At 38.0% G+C, this 10,780-nt stretch overlaps 1 long non-coding RNA gene across 1 annotated transcript; it reads left to right on the top strand.

Moving 5' to 3' along the window:
- The first annotated feature begins 476 nt into the window (after positions 1-476).
- LOC307158503 lies at positions 477-2,629 on the top strand. Its single transcript, XR_013821235.1, has 4 exons — positions 477-547; positions 650-743; positions 1,263-1,350; positions 2,493-2,629. It is a non-coding gene; the product is annotated as an uncharacterized lncRNA (long non-coding RNA).
- Positions 2,630-10,780: the final 8,151 nt, after the last annotated feature.

Below are 10,780 nucleotides of genomic sequence, written 5' to 3'. Positions count from 1 at the left end.
TAGACTGCTGCCCCCGCGACCCGGCCCCGGATAAGCGGAGGAAGATGGATGGATGGATGGCTTCGAAGCCTCTGTGCCGAACGTCACATCACTAGTCATCTGCACTCATTCACCTTTAGTTTCGTTTTCATGGACTTTCAGTTTGTTTTCCTTCATCACGTTTTCCTTTGTTTGTTTTCTCCCTCCACTCATCAATTACCATGGACATTCATTCATCACAGCTGTTCGTCATTTATTTCTTTACCTCTGTGTATTTAGTTCCTCTGTGTTCAGTCTTTAGTTGTCTGTGATTGATTCATGTGTTGTGAGTAACACCAAACAGACGGTTCTGAGGTGTGACAAAAACACCAAAAATCATTCACTCATATGAAAACGTTTTTATGCAGAATTTAGAAATGTAGTGCAAAGTGCGATCAATGCACACTCTTACGGCTAATATTGCCCACAACCCATTGCGTGCGGGAGGGAGGAGTTTTGCGATGGCTTTGCGGTGATGTACACATGGCAGCCGGATGCAGCAGCGGAGATGCGCCCTCAGCTTTTAAGTGTAAGAATTCAAATGTTTAACCCTAATTAAAGTTATATTTTATTGTCTCATAATATTATTGGGTTTATGTTGTGCTAAAAAAGTACCGTGTTTATCTTGTAGGGTCCGATGAAGATACTGAGCGCCTCATTAACTGGCGCATTGCCAATGATGTCCTTTTCACAGGGAAAAGAAACGCGGCAATCAAAGGTTTTGAGTAAGTAGCGGTCATTGACATTTGTATGCTTTTGTAGATGCTGCAGTAATTGGTATTTTACTTTATTTGTTATGTGTCATAGGCTTATATATTTGCTGTTATATTGTGTAAAAAAAAATTATCCATCGGATGTAGGAAAAGTCTGTCCCAATGTCTATCCCTCTGATTTGTTATAGAAATATTATTGTGAGTAATTAAATATACATCCACTGTACAACTCCTGTAAAATGTTCCTCTGTGTTTTTTAGTCCAAAGGTGTGCTCAGTAGGAGAAATGATATGGATATGTGTTTACTTAAATAGCTCTAGAAAGGAGTAAGTTAGTGTGAGAATAATTGAGCTCTAAACACTCTCATTTAATGTCTGTTTTATTACTATTTTAGGGTGTACAAGTGATACTCATAGGTTTTAACTTAGTAATGCATGTTCTGTGTTTGCTTTATAAATTCAAAAGCTTCCAATGGTATTGTTGTGAATAACTTGTAAATGTGCTTGCTGTGTTCTCTTTTGGGTCCACAAGAGCCTTCGTTCATCAAAGCGACCTGCTGGGAAAGGTTTCAGCGGCATGGGTTAAGAAAAAGTGGGAAAATCTTAAGCAAAAGTACAAAGTAAGTAAATGTGATGTATGTTGTCTTCTATTTTGCCTTAAATATAAATAATTAGTTAAAAAAAATGTAAGTAATTGTAAGTCTTTTTCCCACAAATGTTATAGGATCTTAAGTGTCCACAGTCAGGGGTCAGCACAGAGGGAGGGGAACTGACAGCCGCATCCTGGAAGTGGTATGGGGTGATGGATGCTGCATTAGGCTCAAAGCCATCCATCACCCCACCAGTATTAATACAGTCTGGTGACCAGGATGAGGCTGTTGGTCCCTCTGTTCCTGGCCCTTCTAACATTGGAGGCACAAAAAGGAAGAGAGGGTCAGGAGAGAGTGAGCTTCTTTCCTATTTGAGAGAGCTGGAGGAAAGGGAGGCTAAGAGAGAGGAAGAGGCACAGCTGCGAGAAGAAAGAAGAGAAAGAGAGTTTGAAGAGAGGGAGAGAAGAAAGGAGGAAGAGAGAAGAGAGAGAAGAGAGAGAGAAGAAGAAGCCAGGAGGAGAGAAGAAGAATTTAGAGTGAGAATGGAGATGAGGGATGAGGAGATGAGAAGAGAGGTAGCAGCTAGGGAAGAGAGGCTCCTTAATTTGATGGAGGTCCTGACCAAATCTTTAACTAATAAATAATTGTAATTAATTAATTAATCAGTTTGTATAAAGAGTTAATCAGTTATTATAATGAATTAATAAATTAATCAAATTGTAAATTAAGACCATCTCTGGTATGATTTTTCATTCTGTTTGAGTGATTATGGTATTAATTCGTCTTAAATTATATTCCAGGAACAAAAATATGACCATTCTTTAATTCTACAGTAAATGTAAAATCCATTGATAATATACATTTTATATATACTAGTGCAAAAGGCCTGTGCAAAATCAGTTTTTGAGTGTGTTTTTAGTAATTGTTGGTTTGGTGTGTTTGAGAGCTCATTGTTACAATTACACAGCAAAAGTTCTGAGACATTTTTATTTGTCTTTGGTAGAAAGCAAATACTGATCCTGACATAATGACATAAAATAAATGTGGAAAATTGAGTAAAAATATAATATTCAGAAGTAAACAGTATAGCTGATTTAATGTTAAGCTAACAGAGTCTTTATGTCAGAATGTTTATTTTTAAACCACAACTTTTCTTTGTGCTTCTTTTACAGATACAACCCTCTAATGTCAGAATGTTTATTTTAAACCACAACCCTCTAAAAATGATATATTTAACAATATCATTTGCATTTCTCATCCAAACAACGCCATCTCAAACTTGGCACTGCACTTACTCGTGCCCGTAGCAAGACACCTGTCAAGGTTGAAATCCCTCGGACTAAAGGTTCGACAGATATGCTGTTAACAGACAGACAGACGTTTGTATAATTTTTATATATTTATATATATTATGACATATATTTAGTTATACCCTCTGTCTCAGTCCACCATAGTTAATATCAGTTAATTATGTCCATTGGAATGAATGCAGAATCTGAAAGGGTTAATATAAAAATTAATTGGCACTGTATTCAGTTGTTGACAATTGATTGAGTTTATGAAAATCAGTATAGCATTTATGAACAAATTTGATTGACACACTACACAGAGTATTGTTTTTCATATATAGTAAACATCTGAAATCAAGGGTTGAGTAGTGGTTGGAGAAGCAGCCAGGAAAGGAGGAGGTAGTGATTATTTGTGGAGGGTGAGTCCTTTTCTAAATTCTCCCAATTCCATAGGATTGAATTTTTCTACCTGGCTACAATTTTGCAGACGATTTTAGAGCTAATATAATGAAAACCCATGTATGTTACATTGTATGTTAATTGGAATGTTTTTAATATTAACAATACAAAAGTGCTTATTACTACGATCATGAAATAATTGTTTAACTGAGAATGTGGTTTAATAAAAATAACTTCTAGAACTTTAAAACAATACAATATAAACTTTATAACAAAGGAAAGTAAAGATGGATGACTCTAAACATAGTCATGTTCCATTAATGCAGGAACGTGGACGTCGGGTGCGGAAACTGCTGCTGCCAGACGGCTCCTCATGAAATCACCACACACAACTTCTCTGTTGGTGTCAGCGTTGTCTTCGTTGTTGGCATCCTCATCATCATCGCCCACATCTGCTTCCATGATGTCACCGGTGGCAAAGCACATGTTGTGCAAAATGACACAGCATGTAACAACGATGGGGGTGAAGTCTGGGCTCACCTCAAGGGCTTTAAAAAAGATGGACCTCCAGCGGGTCTTCAGCATGCCAAAGGCCCTCTCAATCACGCACCTGGCCCTGGAATGATGCCTGTTGTAGCGGGCCTCAATTGGAGAGGCAACAGGCTCACGGTAGGGGGTCATGATGGTGATGGGTGATGTCAGGCAGGGGTACCCTCCATCTCCCAGGATGCACCGGCCTTCGGGTGGGTACAACTGCCTGCTGTAAATGGCGCTGTTCTTTAGGGTCCTTGCATCATGGACAGATCCAGGAAAGCCAACACAGATGTCAAGGAACTTTCCTCTGTGGTCACATACAGCCTGGAGCTGGACTGAATGGAATAATTTCCTGTTGAAATAACAGGCTGCATTGACTGCTGGGGGCTTTATACGGATGTGGCAACCGTCAATAGCTCCAACTGCCATCCGAAAAGCAGGAGAGCCTGCAAGCCTGGCAAACCCTGCACCAACCTCCTCCAACTCTTCACCCTGAGGGAGACGCACCATCATTTTTAGCAGGCCAAGGATAGCCCTGCTGACCTTGTGCACAACCCTGTGCACAACCCTGTGCACAGTCGATTTAGGGATGTCGAATGCTGAGGACACAACCTTATAGGAAGCAGCATGGGCCAGCCAGTACAGAAACATCACCACCTCTATGTCTTTTGACCATCCATGATCAACCTGATAAGGCAGTGCCTCTATGAGGTTGATTATGGATGGTCTGGTCAGGCGCAGATAGGGGCGGAGGTCAGACTCCCTGTCCAAAAACATCCTCAGGATGGGGGCCGTTGCATTCAGCTGGCAGTATGGTGTGGGGTTATCAGGCTACAAAACAATAAATAAAAAGGCTCTAGTACAGTGTCATGCAAGTGTCTTTTTTATGTATTTCTTTTGATGTTTCTGTCTTAGATTTATACCTTACTATAAACCCTTATGAAAATAAACTCCTTTTACTACACTAACCATAGTTTAACCACACTGACTTATTTGTAGTAATACTGTGGCTGTACAAATGTTAACTTTATTAGTCCAACCAAAGAAACATGGTTACTATACTTTTACTATAGTAAAAGCATGGTTCATTTTCATCTGGGTATTTTTGAGTTATATACATAAGTATAAAATTAAGTATAAAATACGGTAAACAATAGTTATACTATAAACTTTCAATATTTGAACTTTAAAATAAGTAGCTTTCGTTACACACATTGCACATGAACGTCAGAACCAGCCGCCTCACAAACGACCTGCGTTTGGTTCTACGACGACGCCGCCCTGCTTCTTCACTCCTCAACTTGGTAGAAGAACACATTGTAAAATGTATTGAGAAAAAAAAAACGATGAGAAAAAAAGATGGGAATAGTAAATAAAATTTTATTGGACATAAGAATGAATGAAACGTTAACAGTTGTGGTGTGCGTAACTAGGCAACCACGTTGTCGTTCAAGTTGCATGACGTCATCGAAGTATGTCCCAGAACGTGCATACTCTTTTGCTACACACTCAAAAGTATGTACTTTTTCCTCACAAAAAAAGTACATACTTTTAGGTCGTAGTATAAGTAGGCGAATTGGGACTCAGCGCATGTACACTCATTCATTATTGGCGAGGTCTTGTTAGTTGTTTCATCTGCAATTCTGAGCGTCTTCCCTTGCTCTTCCCTTGCTCTTCCCTTGTTCTTCCCTTGCTTTTCCCTTGCTCTTCCCTTGCTCTTCCCTTGTTCTTCCCTTGCTCTTCCCTTGCTCTTCCCTTGCTTTTCCCTTGCTTTTCCCTTGCTCCTGGTTTTCGATATCTGCCTGTGCCCTGGTTTTCCCGTTCCAGTCTCACCCTCTGGATTTGTTTGTTTGTATGGACTGCTTGCCTGTGTATGACCCTTGCCTGGATTTGGATCACGTCTTTGGATTACTCTGTTTAATAAACTGCATTTGGATCCTTTACCTTCGCATCTCAGAGCAGCTTGAGACAGTAGTCATGATGTGTTTCATCTCTGCAACTCTTTTTCATGTAAACTGCTGCAGTTCGTGACTTTGTTGAATGTTGTGTCTCTTTGACTGCGGCTGTAGATGTTGCTGTTGTGAGACAGTGGATTGAACTATAAGAGGACGAGATCTGCTGTTGAGAAACTTTCACTACTCAAGCTTTTTGCCAGTTTTATTCTGATAGATGTTTCCAAACCAACTCTGACTTTGCAGTATTTTGCTTTCATAATGCACAAATGATTTCATAAGACAGAATAAGTGACTATAACAGCTAGAGAACAACACTTCAATCTAACCTGATTATGTGTTTTACAATACAAATGTTCGAACACAATTTATTGTTTTTATTTATTATTTTATCACATTATTTCATTGTTTATTGTTGTCTTTCTACAGAAAGACCAAAACCCAAAGTGACCATTAAACCTGATCATCATGTATTCAGAGGAGAGACAGTCACTTTTAGATGTGACATATATGATGGAGGAGTCACTAGCTGGCGGTACAACTGGTATAAAGACGGTCATTATTAGACTAGCATCTAATGAATAAGTACTAGTATCTAATGAATAAGTACTAGCATCTACTGAATAAGTACTAGTATCTAATGAATAAGTACTAGCATCTACTGAATAAGTACTAGCATCTAATGAATAAGTACTAGTATCTAATGAATAAGTACTAGCATCTACTGAATAAGTACTAGTATCTAATGAATAAGTACTAGCATCTACTGAATAAGTACTAGCATCTAATGAATAAGTACTAGTATCTAATGAATAAGTACTAGCATCTACTGAATAAGTACTAGTATCTATTGAATAAGTACTAGTATCTAATGAATAAGTACTAGTATCTAATGAATAAGTACTAGTATCTAATGAATAAGCACTAGTATCTAATAAATAAGTACTAGTATCTACTGAATAAGTACTAGTATCTAATGAATAAGTACTAGTATCTAATGAATAAGTACTAGCATCTACTGAATAAGTACTAGCATCTACTGAATAAGTACTAGCATCTACTGAATAAGTACTAGCATCTAATGAATAAGTACTAGTATCTAATGAATAAGTACTAGTATCTAATGAATAAGTACTAGTATCTAATGAATAAGCACTAGTATCTAATAAATAAGTACTAGTATCTACTGAATAAGTACTAGTATCTAATGAATAAGTACTAGTATCTAATGAATAAGTACTAGCATCTACTGAATAAGTACTAGCATCTACTGAATAAGTACTAGCATCTACTGAATAAGTACTAGCATCTAATGAATAAGTACTAGTATCTAATGAATAAGTACTAGCATCTACTGAATAAGTACTAGTATCTAATGAATAAGTACTAGTATCTAATGAATAAGTACTAGCATCTACTGAATAAGTACTAGTAGCTAATGAATAAGTACTAGTATATATTTAATAGGTACTAGTATCTAATGACTTAGTACTAGTATTTAATAAATACGTACTAGTCACAACTGTAATACATACTAGTCAGAACTGAATAGTTGATATCTGAATGAGATCCCCATAGAAGTCAATGGCAAAAATGTAAAATCTGTTACTAGTAACAAAAGAATAGTTACTAGTCACTATCAAAATAAATACTAGTATCTATTTAATAGGTACTAGTATCTAATTAATAAATATCTAATGAATAAGTACTAGTACCAATTTAATAGGCACTAGAATCTAATGAATAAGAACTAGTGTCTTTTTTAATAGGTACTAGTATCTAATAAATAAGAACTAGTATCTAATAAATAAGACCTAGTATCTAATAAATAAGAACTAATATCTAATGAATAAGCACTAGTATCTAAAGAATAAACACTAGTACCTAAAGAATAAGTACTAGTAGCATGAAAATAGATACTAGTAGCCTAGGTTTTAAGGATTAAATGTTACAACGGCTTGCCATAGTATGCGTGTAATGTTGCTGTCAAGCATGAAAGCATATTCTAGTACACCCTAAAAACAAAATAAAGACTTAAAAAGAGCTTAATAGGACCCCTTTAATTTACTGAAGAAGGGGAAGTGCTACCTGCTGATCATTAACAAAAAAAAAAGAACAAAAAAAAGAAATACTGATTCCTCTCACCCTTACATAAAATAACTTGTAACCAAATGGACTGCATGCTTTACCTTCAGTAGTTCCATCTCAGTTTTCAGTCTTTCTCCAAGTGCTCCTCCTTTGGCACGAAACAGTGTCAGCATCTTGGGAGTGTGAAGATTCAATGAGGACATACATTTAGGTTCCAGCTGCACTGTGGTTATTCTCTGAAATTCTGCAGACACCTGAAATATGGAATGACAGAAAAATTTATTTAAGAAAATGTTTACAGAAGGGACATTATGTCCCTAAACATGATTGGTAACTCACTTGAGATGGTTGAAAAAGAGCTGGCTATCGTTCTTTTATGTCTTGCACACTTGGAGATTGATTAATGATTTCATTTCGTCTATGTGCAAATGTTTTGTTCATCATTTCCTTTATCATCTTTTCATTGTTCTTTTTCTTTAATTCTGAGACCAGCTCTTCGCGTTCTTTTTCCAAAGTCGTCTCATCTTCACCCACTGGGTAAGATGGGAGGTAGTTGACTTCAGCTCTTCTTGGCTTTTTAACATTTTTTGCAGACTTTCTGTCATCTGGGTGTTTGTGTTTTAAAGCATTGCATGTGACCTCAGGAATGCCAAAACCTCTGAGTTTTGTTCGGTAGTTAGCCATTTTGTATTTAATGCTTGTCTGCCATGCATAAAGGCCTGAAAAGCTCCCTCGATCTTTCAGACATGGGTGTGCCTTTATAAGTGCTTCAGCTACAGACAGAATCTGAAGGGTGGATGGGTATGCAGTGTATGTGTAAATTGACTGAGCCAGCTTTTCGAGTATGTCTGACTTTACATTTGGGGTAGTTAGCACTGTCCCATCTTTTCTGTAAATTTCATTGGCTCTTTCAAGGACCATTTCAGTCTCAACAGAGAAGTGTGGAATGATGAATTCTTTTGGCCATGGCTTTCTTTCTTGGCTGTTATTTGGTGACAGGATGACCGTGTTTGCTGAGGAGTCCATTGTGTCAGAGAAGTCCTGTATGTTAGTACACATGAAGGTGGTAGTATCAAGGGACTGCTCTGTGATATCACCGACAGTAAAGCTTTCGTTGGGTGGAAACAAAGTGAGAACCATTGGTGCGACTGCCACAACCTTTATGGTGGATTTGTGTTGAATTTGAGTAGTGGAGTGAAGAGTAAAAAATTGCTCAAAATCTGAATCATACTGAAGACTGATATCATCTGTAATATTTAAAGCCTGCTTGATAGAGAAGTTTAACTCCTCCAAGGACTCTGGTATTCCAGATGGTAGTATTAGCTTCTCTATCCTGTGGTCAAAGATTACCCTTAGGGCTGCTGAATCCATGATTGGTTACCTAAAAAAAAAAAAAAAAAATAAAAAGTCACTGACATTCATAGAAAACTGTGTTGGTGACTGATTAGTAGGCTATGGCAAACTATGCTACTTTGATAATGCAAATGTTCTTAAACAATAACGTTTTTACATAAGAGTTGTCTTGGACAAATGCAGTTATAAAGCTACTCACTATTATGGTGCACTGCAACAAATGTGCCTTTTCAGTGTAACCATGCGCTTGCCCTCCACAGTATAAGATGCCAATGGATAATGATCTTGAAGGCTATGGTGATGAACAAGAATCAATTCCCCACTGCTTTCTAACAGAAAAGACCTAAAATGCTCCAGGTACCAGGCACTGAGTTTCTTGACAATGAAGTAGAGATTGGCTTCCAAAATCACTGTCTGTATAATCTCTACAAAATCAGGAAGTCCTCCAGTGGAGCCATATGGCATGATCATTCCAGCACAATACCGTGTCCCATAGTATGTTACAGCATTTGACAACTGAATGCTGGTTAGTTGAGGGAACAGTTCCTTAACAGACTCTTGGATTCTATCATCTAGTACTTCCAGAGGCACGGATGATGCTTTGTTGACGATTATGGCAGAAACACTGGTATTTCTCTGCCAATGGTAGGCCATCATCATCTGATGCTTTGATGAAAGTGACAACAAAACATTCTTGAAGTTACCCGTGAACCTGACTACTCGTTTAAAGAACCTATGTTTGGCCTCGAAGCGCATAGTCCATACTCCAACTAGAGGACCAAAGGCTTCAATCAGAGCAGGGTAGTGCTCCAGAAAATGGTGTTTTGGTGTCAGTTTCAGCGTAGGGAATACTTCTTGCAACCTCTGACGGTGCTCTGAGATTTTGAAGTCAAGAAAAGCTAGACTTTCACATGAGTGGACAGGAGCCAATGTGAGCTCTACAATGTCTTTCAATGTCATAAGTATTTGCCATGCTGGATCATCACAGGGAATCTTTGATCCAATAAGCAGTGGCAATGACCTTATGAGTGCCCAATTCTCATGAGCGTTTCCTCCTATGCTACAACGACTTGCAAAATTTTCTGGGATGGGTTGGGAACGGTCAACGACATCTGAAAACTTGAAGGGAAACTTCTTTATCAGGTAATTTAGTTCTGACAGTGTGAGGTACTTATTGTTAATGAAAATGGAAAGGCAACGTGCTAATTCTGAAGGAACTATGCCTTCAAAAAGGTCATGGAGTATGTCAGGAGGATATCCTGTAACAAAATGAAAGTGACTCAGGTTTTTTGTCAGTGGACAAGCTCTCTTGACACCATAACTATGGAGTAATGTGGGGTTTTCTCTTATAGTTTTGACATGCAATTCATGGACTTCTTTTGTTCTCTGCTGAAATTCTCGACCCTGCTTTTGACAGTATTCAGAATGTGGTCCAAGGCAGAACCTGCAAATGTAAGGACCAGTAAAACTTTCGACAAGTCCACCAACAGAATGCGCAGCAAGATTGTCAGCTGCAACACAATATACGGTTCCTCTAATGTTTTTTCCAGCACTGGGCACAAAAACTCCTTCCTGTTCCAAGACAGAAAGATCTTTCAGAAGTGGCTCTAAAATAGCTTCATAACCAAATCTTTTAACATCCACGGCTTTGCAGAGAATGCTTAAATGTATCGCAGTTAGTGTGGAGCGCACTTCAGGTGGTGCATTTGCGAGTACCCAGTACACTGCCGTAATCTTGTGTTTCTTTCTTGACGTCCCTAACGGGTTGCAAACTTCAAAATCGTCGATATAAAGAATTAAAGAAATTCTTGGCTCTTCAGAGAAAAACTCATTGTTCTTAAAATG

This window comes from Squalius cephalus (assembly GCF_949319135.1).
Source record: "Squalius cephalus genome assembly, chromosome: 1".
Taxonomy (NCBI): domain Eukaryota; kingdom Metazoa; phylum Chordata; class Actinopteri; order Cypriniformes; family Leuciscidae; genus Squalius; species Squalius cephalus.
This window is presented reverse-complemented; position numbering and strand designations above follow the sequence as displayed.